A 16,499-nucleotide genomic window follows, 5' to 3' on the forward strand; every position below is an offset into this window, starting at 1 on the left:
GAGCGTTAAGCAACAGGTGAAAAATACAGAAGATAAAAAATGGATAAATTCGATGAAGAAAAAATACTGTGGAACTATACCGAAAGTGGAAAAGGCAGACCAGAAAGGAAGCTTTCTTGATAACTCCAGAGGCAGTGCCCTACTTTCTGAAGCTAGATCAGGGTGCCTTAGAACACGCAGCTACAAAAAGAAATATAACAATGAAGATGACACATGTGCAGTATGTGGTAACTCCACTGAAACAGTTGACAATGTTGTACTCGAATGTAATGGTATCCCTCCGGAAGTCGATGCAGGCGCAGTCACTCTTCCTGAAGTAGGGTGGTTTAGAGATGCCAGTACCCGGGTGAATAAATGTTGAAACAAAAATTAAAAAAATAGACTGATGGTGTAGTTAACCAATCTAAAACAATAATTAAGATATAGGGGATAAACTCAGCATGATAGCAACTCCTACAACCCCGTTTCAAAGGAGATGCTCATATATTCCTATATATATATATATATATTGTTACGTGGTGACAAGCAAAGAGGACGGCACAATATGGCGACAGGATGAACGATCATTTAATGTCTGGTCTAGCGCGACGGCTCCTCTCGCGCCACTGCCGATCTTGTTCTTCGCAACACTTCCCGGGGCCACCGAGCGATCGTCCCGATCGGTTCGCTTGAATTTGATGGTGACGTGACGGTGAGGATGTTCAAGGAAATACAGGAGTGAATGACTTGCTTGCCACCACGATGTCTGATGCGTGGGTGATCCGCCTCCACTGGAGCTGTCAACCATCTGTCACCAGAGTCCTTGGGACCGATGGCTCGAGGTCAGGTCGGGCGGCTTGGGCAGGGGTTGCGTGTTCGTGTCCATCGGTTCCTTCGGGTCATTGGGGTCTTCCGGGGCCTTCGTCTCGGTTCTGGTTGGTCTCTCTGTTCTCCTAGTCTTCAGGTCCGGGCTGTGGGCTGGGCAATGGTAGTTGGTCAGGTCTGGGCTTGAAGGGCTGGGGCGAAGTTGCTCGACGATGTCCCTGGGCTCTCGGTCGATGGTCCCGGCTTACAGACGACGTCGATGCTCCAAGGCGAAGATGGGGATGACGTACGCCGCACCTCCAACCAAAATGTTACGCGGTGACAAGCAAAGAGGACGGCACAATTCATGGCGACAGGATGAAAGATGATTTAATGTCTGGCCTAGTGCGAAGGCTCCTCACGCGCCACTGCCGATCGTCTTCTTCGCAACAATATATATATATATATATATATATATATATATATATATATATATATATATATATATATATATATATATATATATAAATATATATATATATATATATATATATATATATATATATATATTATTCTGTTTTATAGTCATTTATTTATTACATACTGCGGACCAAACATAGTTCAAGCAGGACCATGAGGAATTGTATTTTGGTCTTATTTTGTGCCCTTACATGCTTGTAGTCAAGCGACTCCGCCGTAATAATAAATAAATAAATAAATCATAAATAAGTGCTCGCTTTGTGCTGCCGTCGATATTCTTTGCTGATGTAAATACAGCTGTGTGATTTCAAAACTACTGCCCCTTGCCGAATAAAACCGTTTAGCTTGTTAACGTTACACTTGTACCATCATTTTGGCTCATTTGTCACCCCCCCCCCCCGTAACAGTACTGCTCGGCGTTTGCTACAGGCCTCCGCAGACTAACAGTGATTTCCCATGTCATCTCAATAATACCATTCATAAACATGTTTCCACATATTCAAAAGCTTACATCCTTATTTTCGGTGATTTTAACAACCCTGGAATTGGCTGGCAGAACTTAACTAGCTGCGCAATAACATGCCACGCAGGGGCAAGGAACTTTACCGAAATGTAGAAACCAGTGGACGATCGGTTACAGTATTTAGATATTTTGATTCAATTCGGTGATGATCATGTTTGTTGGGAATACAACCCGAGATCGATGAAGCCGTTGCTAGGCTCCAATTCAGGACATTCCAAATTAGTGAAGAATGGGATGATAAACACTTGCTTATTAAATGCGTTGAAGAAATCTTGTTACCACGGCATGGGCAGGAGTTTTGAAAGACAAGTGAAGAGAATTGCAAAGGCCGGTTATCGGGAGTCAGTTATTATTGAGGCCTGTTGCCGGGTACTGAAGAACCTTAAAAGAACGCACAGACTGAAATCCCTGCCCAGCATGGGTGAGAGGAAGAGGAAGGTTGCAGTGGTACGATATGTGCACAAGATTTCGCATGGCCTCAAAAATGTAGGCAAGAGGTATAATGTGGACGTCGCACTGACTGCCCCGCTCAAGATGAAGAGGATCTACCCGGCTTTTCAAAGGGAAAGAGAAGCGAAGAAGCAAGAATGTGGGGGGAAACGTAGAAACCCATATGTTGGATATAAGACAGGTGTTGTGTGTAGGCTTCCACTCTCTTGTGGAGCCAGTTATATAGGACAAACCGGACGGTGTATTAATAAGAGACTACAAGAACACTGTAACAACTTGGAAATTGGAAAGGACAAAACGTTTCTGGTATCCCATTGCCAGTCATGTGAAATAATGAAGAAGGAGAAGAAGTGCATTCCTAAGTTTGACAGTGTTAAGATTTTATATCGCCACAAAGAGAAGATAACGAGAGAGATAGTGGAATCGTATTTTATTTCAACGGACAATAAGTGTGTCAGCAAGACGTCTCTTGCTCTTTCAAGCAAAGAGGTGTCTTTTTTAAGTGATTTTTTAAAGTAATTTTTTATGCAGCCAGGTGAACCCAGGGATTGTTTCACGTGACTGTTTCGTTTTCGTCATGTTTGTTTTTCTGGGCCTTGGAGTAAACGGCTTTGGCTTAGTTGTGAGTCAGCGCATGTACTGTGGCTTTCTTATTTCTTGTCCCTTGTCTTCGTGTTCGCGCTGTTTATATTAATACTGAATACGTACCAACTCGCCCAACAAAGTATCTTGGTTACCGAAATGTGTTTACATTTTAACCTTACGCAGTTAGTGTCGCAGCCAACCCGTGTGACACGAGAATCAGCAATCTCACTCGACTTGATATTAACCAATAGCCCCTAAACACTAGTATTTATCAGGTATTTTCCGGAAATCAGTGATCACAAAGTCATACATGCTCTATTTTCATTTCACTCTACTAAAAAACAGACACCTGAAAAAACAATACGTCTATACGATATAAGCAACTATAACACAATAACTGAAAATCTTAACGAATATGAATCCGTATTTCACGTTTGCTCACTTCATGAAAACTGGTTGATCTTCAAGAGCAAATTGAACAGCCTTACAGATACGGTTCTCCCGATGATCGCTTTCCACACTAACCGTAATAAACCCTGGTATAAAGCCCTTAAAACGTCTTGAAAACAAAAAGAAATGTATTTTCGCTCCGCCAAACGCGTCGACACGCCCGCCGCATGGGTAAAATATTACAAAATTGAGAAATTATACCTACGTACCATTCTTAATTTCAAGCACTCATTTTATCACCACGAGTTACCAAACCTATTAGTGAACAACCCAGAGCAATTTTGGCAGGTCTTAAATCCTACACATCGTTCCGATATTCCGTTAACTAATGACTCGCATGAACCTGTTACTGATAACGACTGCGCAGATATTTTTAACCATGCATTCGCATCTGTCTTCGCCACCGAGTTTGGCGCGCCTCCACACTTATCATCCTTTCACTTGGTCTCTTTCATGCCGGCTATCACCTTCAGCGTAGAAGGCATCTCTTCCATAATTCATAATATGAAACTTTCATCCGTAGATGGTACGAAGCTAATCAATTCAAAACTATCGAAGAATGTGAACATTACTCGTGCTGCCTATTTATGCCTCTCTTTTTTCCACAGTCATTCTCTTCAAGAATCCTTCCAGCTGACTGGAAATAGGGTAATGTCGTTGCAGTTTACAAATAGGGTAACAGAGACTCACCTTTGAATAACAGCCTCATTTCCTTAACAACCGTACCGTGTAAAATAATGGAACACGTCGTATACTCACAAATCATCAATTTCCTTGACTCAAACGAATTTTTGCATCCTTCGCAACACGGATTTCGCAAGGGCCTTTCATGCGAAACCCAACTAGCACTCTTCCTACATGACGTATATGCTAATCTTGACCGTAACATGCAGACCGATGCCATTTTTCTAGATTTTGCGAAAGCCTTTCAAAAGGTCCCTCACCGCCGACTATTACTAACATTTTCGCAGCTGAACCTACACCCTAATATTTTAAAATAGACTGAAGAATTTTTAACTAATCCTTCGCAGTCAATGTTAACGGCCTCCTGTCTAAGTCCGTCCCGCGTCCCGCAAGGATCTGTCCTTGGTCCCTTCTATTCTTTATATTATCATCATCATCAGCCTGATTATACCCACTGCAGGGCGAAGGCCTCTCCCATATTTCGCCACTTAACCCGGTTCTGTGCTAGCTGCATCCACTTGACCCCTGCGAACTTCTTAATCTCATCCGCCCACCTAACTTTCTGGCGCCCCCTGCTATGCTTTCCTTCCCTTGGAATCCAGTTTGTTACCCTCAGCGATTCTTTATATATATATATATATATATATATATATATATATATATATTGTCACGTGGTGGTGACAAGGTCGATGACACAAACGAAAAGTCGGTGATTGCACTGAATAAACTCTTTATTGGGCTGACTTGCGCCCGCAAAAGAACTAAGCAACTCGGCGGTGGCGATAGCAACGAACGTGCTCGTCGATCGTCGAACAAAGAATGCCCATTGCACTCGTCAACGCTCAATTTAAAGGCTGCTCAGAACAATCTAGATAACGTCGCAAACAGCTACTAGCACAACCTGAAACATTGTAGAAACATACGCGAGGGATCAGAATCTTCGAGACAGATCTCGGCGCATCGTTCTCGAGAAAGAAAATGGTAATGCGTTTTATCGTGACAACGAGCATGAACGGACACGGGACACAGAATTGATAAGTGCGCCAGAATCACAATAAGGCCGCATGCCAGTGGCTGTTGAAAAGAAAAAATAAAGATTTAAACAGTTCGCGGCAATATTAACGACTTGCCCACGCATGTTTGCTGCAATATAGGAATATTTGCGAATTATTTTGTCATTTACAGTAGCAATAACATTCGAGATGTTCGGCACACCCTTAAGGCAGATCTTAACGGTGTATTAAACTGGCGAAATAATAAGTTGATGTCCCTTAATCCTACTTAATGCAAACTCCTGTCTTGTTCTCATCTTTGTAACCCTTATCGATTTTATTACTTGGTTTCTAATACACCGATCGAGCTAACAGAATCGTACAAATATCTGGGAACCACCATCTCTCCTGATCTGAGATGGCGCTCATAATAGTAACATGATTTCAACATCGAATAAAACACTAGGTATCCTTAGGCATCATCTTCGTCTTGCCCCACCTCATGTAAAGCTGCTGGTATACAAATCACTAGTAAGACCAAAATTAGAATATACATCTGCCATCTGGAACCCATGTCAAGCATATCTAATCACTGCATTGAAATCTGTTCAATATCCTGCAGTTCGGTTAATTCACTCCTCATACGCGTACGACACCAGTGATTCAACTTCGAACGTGAAACTCGGATTGACACTCCTCTCATTCTGTCGCCGCACCGCTAGCTTCGCTCTTTTTCACAGGTTTTTTATTTTTCTCTATCAAGCACCGTACATCACAGCAACAGAAAGGCTACCTCACCGCACCAGTCACCCACTGCAAATTGCGCGCCCTCCATAGCATGACATGGTCTTTAGCCCTACGCCATCTGTTTTTTAAGCGCGTGTAACGGATCATCTTCAATGTTAAATAATCCTGTTTGTTTGAATTTTCAAGTGTGTTCCCACCCTTTATGTAACATCCTTTGAAAATGGAGCCTTTAAGGAATAAAACTTAAGGGAAGTGAACTGATCACACGCTAATATATTCAGTAAACGTTCAGACATCAAAGCTTTTATTGAGTAAATAAATAAAATCAGAAACCATCTCTGTGAAGACTTTTATTTCTTCACCAGCATATGTTTCGGCAACTTAGTGCCTACGTGGTGGAGGCAAAGGAGGAGGAATACGAGGATCGTCGAATCCAAGAGGAAGGGTGTACCTAGGATCCAGGCACTCTCCTCGGAGCGGCGCATTCCTATTCCGATAGCATTTGCAGCCAGCTGGACAGTTCGGATTATCGTCGAGAGGGTTGCACTGATTCAGGCGAGAAAGGAGAAAATTGTTAGATGCATACCTATACTTCTCAGATGCAATAGCGAGTAAATTTCACTTAGTGGCCTAGATCATTGTGTGACTGATAACAAAATTTCTATATTGTCCAGTTATTTTCAAATATTGCATCAGCTAACATCACTAACTGAGACATATAGAAACATCAAGGAAGCAAACAATGATGATTGCTCTTGTGGTTCTCACAGAAGAGCTGGTGCGAGTTGTCAGAGCAGCACAAAATTTACGTCGGCTGTACATATAATTTTAAATAGTAATGGATTGCGTATTGAAGAAATCGGTGTTGTTTCTTACTCTGCTTTCGCAGTGCATATGATTGGCCCATCCAGGACCACCTCCTGCAGCCCTGAAATTGGGAAAATGTTAGGCATATGTAAACGTTCGTGTATACTTTTCATTTTAGCACGTTGATTACGAGGCAACTTAAAAAGAAACTGAGCATAAATGTTTCTCTCACATACGACAAACAGAAGATTAAATAAAATTTAAAACACGCCATTAGGATTACTGTTTTGCAAATATTTGCGCAAATACAAACTATAAAAGTCACTCACACCCCTAAGTATCAATCATTATTTGTCGTCTGGTCGACTCGGTTCTTTAAAAATCTATACGTTCAATTATTTTACTGGATAGTTCCGATACTGCGTTTTGGTGCACCGTTAATACAAAAAGAACTTGACGTTGAAATTAAAAAAAGGTAGGTTTGAAACTGACTCCTTGCGGTGTGTGAGAAAATGTGCGCTATTTTTCCTCCATTTAAAAAAAGGCGATTCATGATTAACGATTTTGCTGGTGCTGCACTGTACAAAAGCACTCGCAGCTACGCGAGCTCTTTTAATTCAATGACGACGATAGTGCTCCCTTTAAGCAGAGAACCCACTTATGTCGTTGGCATACACAGGGAAGATAGATCGGTAGCAAAGGTTCCCCGTACGTGGAACCGGAAAACAAAGCAATATTTATTTTAATAAACAACGCACTTATTGCGATTGAAAGGTCCCATCATGATTCAAAGCTAGCAGGAGATTTAACCATATAATATGAATAAATCGCGCTGAAACAAAAACAAAGAAAACTTCGGATATGTGGGTGCTTAATGAGATTCACTACTTTGTGGAGACGTACAGACCGCCAGGCTGTTTGAATAAAGCGGGAAATTTAACGCTTTAGACTTAAACGCCCTATTTTGTAGAAAATCCAATGTTGTCGTCTTAAGTGAAACTCTAGGGGTGTGACTCTAGCAGGTTGAGCGTTGGCATCTGATATTGCCGCACCCTGATTGGTCGTGAATTTGGGTGACATCACGCCACCATGTAATATGGCCAATTTGGTATGAGCTTCCAACTCAATTCACTTCGGAGTTTGAAAGAAATGTAACATTCCAGCATCCTTTTGTCCGAATCACGTAGGGGCTGCGCCTGGATCATGCAGGCAAGTATTTAAGATATACTATCTATTAGCTCGATAAGCGAGGAATATGTCAGCTGGTCTTTCACGTATGGTAGCGTACCACTCAATGTTATGGAATATATTTTGCATTAGAGATATAAAGAATAATAGATTACAGATATATTCATTAAACAGATAAATGACTCCTTCAAGATATTATATAGTCCGGGAATTTACCAAATTTATCCAAATCCTGAAAAAAATATGATACTGTATTACTGTCATTCTGACCCAGATTTTCCAGCGAACACCTGATGACAGCACCCTTCATTCAGAGTGAAAGAACAGCAAGGTAGGCCCAGTGCTGAAATCGCAGTCTAAAGATTCACGATGCAATTATCGCCCTTTACCATTATTATCATCCACTGCAAAATACTTGATGTTGCAATTTATACAAACATTGTCAATTTTCTTCAAACTAACATTTTCACACATGCGCAACAGGGCTTCCGCGCAAACCTTTTTACGAAACAGACCTTGAGTCGTTCTCTGGCAAACTTTACATTTTTTGCCGGTCATCCAGAGCATATTGCATTTTCCTTGATTTTTCTAAAGCCTTTGAAAAATCTGTCTTAAGCTCCTCCTTTTTAAACCAAGCAAATCGAACAAAGACAAAAAGATTTTAACTTGGCTAGAACATTTCCTATCTAACCAATGATAGTTTGTTTTAGTTAATGGTTTCAACTCCTCACCTAATTCAAGTTCATTCTGTTGTGCCACAAGGCTCTGTTTAGGTACCCTGTAATTATTTGTGGATAGTAATTGCATAACAAACTGCGCTTCCTTTACTATTCAATAATTCGAATATGATTGTGTAGTCGTTCGTGATATTTACACTCCGAATCATGCCATTGAACTACAAAATGATAGTAATGCAAGTTTCAATTGGTTTGACCTCTTGCTAATGCAACTAAAGAATTCCAATTGCATGGTGAAGTCTGTCTCCTGCACTTCTAGGGCTCCAATTTCCTGCCCTCTTTGTTACAATACCTTGAAATTAATTTCTTCATGTCGTTATCTCTCTGGTCACATCACCTCTACACTTAATTGGCTATTATATAATGTTACGGTTAAATAGAAAAGGGGTATTTATTTACAGTGATATGGCATAGGGATAAGGTGAAGCCTACTAGCCCCCAGGTACCAACGCTTTCTCCTCTTCTTCTCCCAGCCCAGCACAATTCTTCCTCGTCGTCAGTGGCGTGACATTTCCCCCCTACTCAGCCTAAGCCCTCTGGGCGTGTTCATGAGTCGTGCAAGGCTGACACGGCTTCAAGCCGGCAACATGGCATAGTTCGATTTTGGCACCACGGCAAATTCAAATTCCTGTAACCGGAGGGCCAGCTTTCGAGGCGACCACATGGGTCTCGAAGGTTCCGCAGCCAACAGAGTGAATGATGGTCGGTTGCGTAGTAAAGGACCGTCCGCACAAATATGAACGGAAACGCTGCACAGCGAAAACGACAGCCAGGCATTCCTGTTCGGTGACTGTGTAGTTTCGCTCCAGTTTGCTCAGGGTACGACTTGAGTACGCGATAACATGCTCTCGTTCATCGTGCCGTTGGACAAGAACTGCCCCGAGACCAATGCCACTAGCGTCCGTGTGTACTTCTGTCATTGCAGTAGGATCGAAGTGACGTAGGATGGGTTTCGGTATTAAAAGAAAATTCAGTTGACGGAATGACGCGTCGCAGTCGGGTGCCCAGTCAAAAGTGGAGTTTTTGTGCAGAAGGCACGTCAATGGGTAAGCAACGTCAGCAAAGCGATGTATAAAGCGTCTAAAATAAGAACACAACCCTAGAAAACTGCGCAACTCCTTCACTGTCTACGGGGGTTTAAAAGACTCAACAGGGGCAGTTTTCTGGGGATCCGGCATTACATCATCACCATTGAGAAGGTGTCCTAGCACCAGCGCTTGGCGCTCTCCAAAGCGGCACTTTTTCGAGTTTAGAATTAGGGCGGCGTTGTGCAGACAATTCAAGACGCGTACTAGACGGCCATTGTGTTCTTGGAAGGATTTCCCAAATATGACGACATCGTCCAGATAGCAAAGACAAATGTCCCATTTTGAGCCGCGCAAAACTGTGTCCATAAAGCGTTCAAATGTGGCTGGCGCATTACACAGCCCGAATGGCATAACATTAAACTCATAAAGGCCATCTGGCGTTACGAAGGCTGTTTTTTTCTTATCCGCAGGGTCCATTGGAATTTGCCAGTAGCCAGATCTGAGATCAAGACAAAAAAAATAGGACGCACCAGAGAGGCAGTCGAGGGCATCATCTATGCGAGGAAGAGGATAGACGTCCTTTTTCGTAACAGAATTTAGACGCCGATAATCGACGCGGAATTGCCAAGAACCGTCTTTCTTGCGTACAAGAATAACAGGGGCAGCCCAGGGGCTAGATGACTCCTGTATCACCTTCTTCCGTAGTATGTCCTCCACTTGCTCATGAATGACTCTGCGCTCAGATGGGGACACGCGATATGGATTTTGACGAATGGGACGAGCCGAACCAGTGTCGATGGCATGATGGGTCCGATGTGCAGGCCGGTCCATCTGTTCGAGAAAAGTCAAACATAGGCGAAAAGGTTAGAACAATATCCACAAAAGTTCGGTGTTGAGGTGAGCTGAGATCGGGCGCTGATCATACGGAAGATCGAAGTTTCATCAGCAGGCAGAGGTACGGTGGCGCTCGTAGCATCTGTGACCAAAGCAACAACGTGGGGCGCATCGCGTCCACTGGAGGCAAGCTTCAATCCCGTTGGTAACACTGCGGGCTCGGACGATGGATTGATTGTCCATAACGAGGCACTACCGTGATGCACGGAGATCATACAGTGAGGAATAATAACATTTTTTTTCAGGCATGTTGAATGAACTGGGTGCATCACGGCCTGAAATGAAACCTGGTCAAGAAGTGGAGCGGACACGGGGACGAACATGGCAGACAAAGGTGGGTACTGTATCTTCGGTAATACTAAAACCTGTGTCTTCATCACGGCCACTTTTAAAAAGAGTCGGCAGATGCGAGCCGTCAAAATGAACTTCTTGACTTCGGCAGTCCACGGTAGCGCCACAAAACTTCAAGAAGTCCATTCCTAAAATGATGCCATGCGTAGAGTGGGGTAAGACAACGAATTCGGCTTGAAAAATTGCACCATCAACAGCCACTTGCGCACTACGCACCCCCAGTGGCCGCAACGCCTCTCCACTCACAGCACAAAACGTTGAAATACGGTCATATTCAAACATCACTTTGCCTCCCAACAAGCGCCTAAATTGATTACTCATCACAGACACAGTCGTACCCGTATACACCAAAGCTAATGTACACACACCATCAATGAACACACGAATTTTGTTTTTGAGCATTATAGTTGGAGGGATGTTGGCACACAGCAATTTCTAGCGGCCTCACCCCCATTGGTCGCGCTGGTTAGTTTTCCTGCTGAGGCGACATGGAGCGCCGCCGAGGTGATGGAGAACGACGCGCACGGAAGGCGGGTGGAGGAGTAACACTTCTATCAGATGCAGGGGAGTGGTCGCGGAGATTCTGGTTATGGATGTTGCGTTAATACCCACGCTGAGTATTTGATTGTTGAAAAACGGGACTGTATTGCCGATTGTTGGGTACTGTTGGAGGCGTCGGACGGTTATAGCGAGGTGGGAATTTACTGCGGTAGTACCTGGCGATGTGACCTTCGACGCCGCAGCTGCAACTTCAGGAGCTTGTGCGAAAGGCTGCACTGTAATCGCTTGTGGTGGTGAAGCCGGCCGTCTAGATACCCTCTGGAAAGAGACCTCAGCAGATTCGTGCAGGGGAAGTGGGTTGAGCCGCTGCAGTTCTTCCCGCACAATTTGCCGGATCGTCGACGGAAGATCTAGTGGGGCATGGTCATCAAGGCTGGCCGTGGTAGGCACCTAGGTCAGCCGCCCAAATTTTGGCGCAATACGACGGGTTTTGAGAGCTTGAAAAGCGCGGATGCGTTTAATAACATCGGAGACGGTTTCAAGGGTGTCTTTGGCAATTAAAAAGTTGTACACGTCAGCCGCGATGCCCTTCAAAATGTGGCCGACTCTGTCTTCTTCGGGCATGTTGGAATTCACACATTTGCACAATCTGAGGATCTCATCTCTATAAGTGGTACAAGTTTCATCCGGCAATTGAGCTCTTTGAGCAAGGGTCTGCTAAGCCCGCTTTTTGCTCGGTACAGAGTCACCAAAACGCTGTTTTATCTCGGTGGCAAACCGTTCCCAAGTTGTCAAATTCTCCTCGTTATTCTCGAACCAGGTCATAGCCGTGTGAGTTAGAAAAAAACTAGATTTGTGAGCATGGTGATAGAGTCTCACTGGTTGTACCGACTAACTCGTTCATAATGAAGTAGCTACTTCTCAACGTCCTGACCTTTCTCTCTCCTGCAAACGGTCGTGGTTCCCGGTAAGGCTGGCAGGGAACAGAGCTGGAGGGCGCAGGCCTTTCACCAGCTTGACTTGCAGCGTCGCGGCTTGCACGGTTAGGTTAGGTGTGGTCTATGATTGGTGGAAGCGGTGGCAGTCCAGCAAGGCGGCGACTACGAAGAAACTCAAGTTGGTCTTGCTGCGCTGTACTTAGGGATCGAACGGAGCACCTTCCACCAAGTAGTTGCGGTGAAATAGAAAGTGGGTGTTTATTTACAGTGATATGGCAGGGGGATAAGGTGAAGATTACCAGCTCCCAGGCACCAACGCTTTCTCCTTCTCCCAGCCCAACACAATTCTTCCTCGTCGTCAGTGGCGTGACAATATTATTAAACTAGTTAGGAGCGCTAATCATATCTTAGGATATCTGCGCCGTAACTTCTTCACTGTTGATGCATCACTAAAGCTGATGTTCTACAAATCAATAATTCGCAGCAAGCTTGAATGCGCGCATTCACAAAGAACTAAGGCAGCAAAAACATGATCTATTCCCTCGAATTCGTTCAAGTTAACTTCGTCCTTTTCATTCTTAGGAATTATGATCACATGGCCACCATAATTTCAACGAAAAACTAATTGGAACTTCCATCACACGCATCTCGTTGTAAATTTTTTCGCCTTTGCTTATTTCCGTAACATTTTATAACCCAGTACTGTATGGTGACCAACTTATTCTTCCTTTGTATATCTCGCCTCCCACTGATTAGGCCCAAAACGTTGGCATCGAATTCTAAGAAAACTTCCTTTCAGTGATTCCTTCGCCAATCTTCAAAGGACTGGAATTGCCTTCCTCGATCGATGACTTCCACTGCATATCCTTTTCGTTTTCATAGTGTTTAGCTAAGATCATGTAATGTAACATATATCGCACTCTATTTATAAACATTTTTTATCTAACATTGTATAACTGGAAGCACATAAATGAAAGGGAAATGAGGGTGCTCGTTATAATACATGCAGGCAAGAATCCAACAGTCGGCGAGGCCAGGGGAAGCATTGGGGATTGTACTTTGTTTTTTTCTTAAATATTACTTGGATAATCACAGAAATTCGTAATGTAAACTGTTTAGGGAAACGATAATTAAACACAAAGTAGAAGAAAAAACAACGTGCCGATGGTGGGAACCGAACCCACGACCTCCGAATATCACGTCCGGCACTCTTCCAACTGAGCTAAATCGGCCGCTGTTCCCCCTGCTACTTTCTTGGGTATTAATGTTGTCTGTATACGAACCTTGAGAGTGTTCACCAGCGCCACTCTCAACCATAGCGGCGGAAGTGGAACGTCCTGTGGTAGAACGTGATCAAGAGTGACTGTTGGCTTCTTTGGCTTCGTTGGCCGACTGTTGGCTTCTTTCCTTCATTGTATAACTAGGAACGATTTCTGCCTGTTTTTTGTGTAAGCACCACACCTTGCAATGCCTTTGCATATTATTCATATAAATTAATAATATGCAACATGATTTTATTTGAAGGCATTTGGACGAAAAAGGCTGTCTCGGCATTGGTCCATGGTCAGACTTATTCCAGCCCCATGAACACACACGAAGTGACAGTCATGCCGCTCACTACAACGTTGTTTTTTGTCTTCACAAAAGTTTCCTTCCTCGTTACTATATACGCTTGTATTAATTCCACCGCTCCAATTAGCGGCCCCGCAGACCCCCTGGGAACACAGAGTGACGCGGCGCTCCCATCTCCGTCCGTCTCTCCGACACTCTCAGGCGAACCTTCCTCTGTCATCTCGGCGTGATCGCCCTGCTGCTCCTTCCTCCTGATTTCTTGCTGGTTGTGCACACGCTTCCTTTCGAGCACAAGCTTTCCGTTGAATGCATCAAAGCTCAGCGTTCTATGCATAATCCACTTTCGTGCCGTGGGCATGCGATGCCGACAGAAGCTATCCTGCTTCACTCGGTCAGCTCTGCGTGGCGGCACGCACATGCGCAAGGCGGAAAAAAAATATTTTCTGCGCGCCAGCGCGATCGTCTCTAGGGATGCCACTACCTTCCCCCTCCTCTCTGTAGAGTACACAGTGGCAGAACTCCTGTGGAAAGGCGCAGCTACTTGCAATGGTTATGATGCCTCCGCAGTAGCGGCTTGTACCACACACGGAGACCTTGGCTTTGCACGGCATAGTGAAGTGCTTCAAAAATTGCCACAAAATGGTAGAAACACTAGCAGCTAACTAATAAAGCAATCCGATGCTTGCTACATCTTTCCAGGCAACACCAACGACACGCGCGAGAGGAAAGAAGCATAACAGCAGAAAGCAGCGGCGCAGCAAGCCAACACATTTTCCAGTAGCCGACGCGGGAGGCGACCGATTCGTTCTCCCCGTGCTTTGCGCGGATCCGCCAAGGGATGGCGCGGCGCTGCGATTTGTGCAAAGATCTGTTGCCCGGGGTGACGAGGAACCATCCTGGCAAGTTACAGTGCAGGCAACATGGCAGGGTTGTAATATGGCTTAAGGCGTAGGACCGTGAACAATGGCGGGTCCTCACAGGCGAAGATCAGGAGATGGCCAGAAAACTTGGCAAGAAGTTTTGAGGGGAGATCCATAACACAGGACGGAATGTAGAGCCACAAGAGCTACAGGGGAAAAGGCGGGGTTGTATGATGGCTGTGATCGGGATTTCTGGCAGTACTGCTTGTCGTTGGTAAAGAGTGGATAATTATGTGAAACTCGCCTGCGAGTCGGTCCGCTTGCGAAACTGGAGTGTACTGAGATGCATCAGGTTGATAAGTGAAACAGTATTGAGTGGAGCAGGCGATCAAGGTCATATAGAAGATAGAACGGAAAGAAGCCGGCAGTCGACTGCGTTATGGTACTATAGGCGTACGTGACATAGACAAGGACGAGATCCCAGGAGAGTTGAAACCTGGGTCAGTTGGTACATTGTTTTAAAGAGTAATAAACCAGACAGAGGACGAGAACGAATAAAGACGAGGCGCACATGGCAGCTGGTACTAACAACTGTGGTTTATTGGAAAGAGAACATTTCCCAAGAAAACTAGCAAGACATGCGCAGCTCGACGACCAAAACACAGCACCTGAAGCACAAAAACTGCGACGCTTCCGAGATAGCCAAGGCACTAGAGCAGGTGGGATACAAAACGTAATTGTTTCGGCATCAAAACGATGGATGCGGTGGTAGGCGAAGTCCTTGAAGCTTATCATTAAGTATACAAGGTGATAATTGTATTAGCACCGCATCCGTCGTGTGGATGCAGACAACTAACTGCCTGCTGCACAAAAAATCACTTAAAAAAGACACCTCTTTGCTTGAAAGAGCGAGAGGTGAACCCAGGGGTTGTTTCACGTGAATGTTTCGTTTTCTTCATGTTTGTTTTTTTCTGGGCCTTGAAGTAAAGTGCTTAGGCATAGTTGTGAGTCAGCGCTTGTACTGTGGCTTTCTTTAATCTTGTCCTTTGTCTTCGTGTTCGCGCTTTTTAGATTAATAATGAATAAGTACCAACTCGCCCAACAAAGTATCATGTCACTAAGGGGTTCCCGAAGTGCGCCGCGGCGAAGGACGAGTCGCTGCAAAAAGGAGTCTATGTCGGACGCTTAGGCGGATGAGGGACGGCGATTTCTGCATACCTAGTCAAGTGATCAAGCGCAACGATGGCCAAACGGCGGCAGTGTGCGGAAGGGCTCCGTATAATTCACTGCCTATGCGGTAGAAAGGGCGCGGTGGGCAAGGTAGCAGCTGAAACTCTCCAGCAGAATAGGGATCTGGACACTTGCGACGTTAGCAGGCCAGGCGCAACCGGATGCACTTGAGGACGAAGTTATACATTCAGCGCCAGTAGTAATGGAGCCGGATATGGTTATGTCTTTAAGGCCCTGCTGGCTGTATTGTGGCTAGACGTTGAAGTAATAACATACTTGCTAGCGTAGGCGGCGAGGAATAGCTAAAACTACTTGCGGCCATCTGCCCTGTATTTGCGGCGATAGAAAAGATTGTCACGACTTGCGAAGTGAAAGGTGCGCGCCGGAAAGGACGTGATGTAGAAGCCGTCGTAGGATCGCAGAAATCTAGCAGAAACGCAAGCCAGAGGTCCATGCGCTGCGCGGATTGGATGTCTCTGATAGGGAGCAACGGCGAAGAGCCTTCGAATTTTGAAAGCCTGGCGACCTCAACAGGGAGGGGGCAGCGAGTCGGCAGGTTGGTGCACGCGGACATTGCGATGGACGGCGCAGACGTCATACTACTGAATACGAAGAGTCGATCTTGCGAAGTGGCCGAAGGTTTTTTTTTTTTTTAGGGAGGACTGTCTGAGGGGGGGGGGGGGATCCCGTGGTGTGCGT

At 44.8% G+C, this 16,499-nt stretch overlaps 1 long non-coding RNA gene across 1 annotated transcript in view; it reads right to left on the reverse strand.

Moving 5' to 3' along the window:
* Positions 1-5,981: 5,981 nt before the first annotated feature.
* The window catches only part of LOC146175194 (uncharacterized), a 51,821-nt gene continuing 41,303 nt past the window's right edge, over positions 5,982-16,499 (reverse strand). Inside the window, exons 2-3 of the long non-coding RNA XR_014701882.1 lie at positions 6,571-6,622; positions 5,982-6,240 (exon numbers count right to left, since the gene is read on the reverse strand). This is a non-coding gene — a long non-coding RNA (uncharacterized LOC146175194). The remainder of the gene's footprint in view (positions 6,241-6,570; positions 6,623-16,499) is intronic.

The sequence above is a fragment of the Amblyomma maculatum genome, chromosome 11, assembly GCF_055883805.1.
Source record: "Amblyomma maculatum isolate TAMU_Amacu chromosome 11, ASM5588380v1, whole genome shotgun sequence".
Taxonomy (NCBI): Eukaryota; Metazoa; Arthropoda; class Arachnida; order Ixodida; family Ixodidae; genus Amblyomma; species Amblyomma maculatum.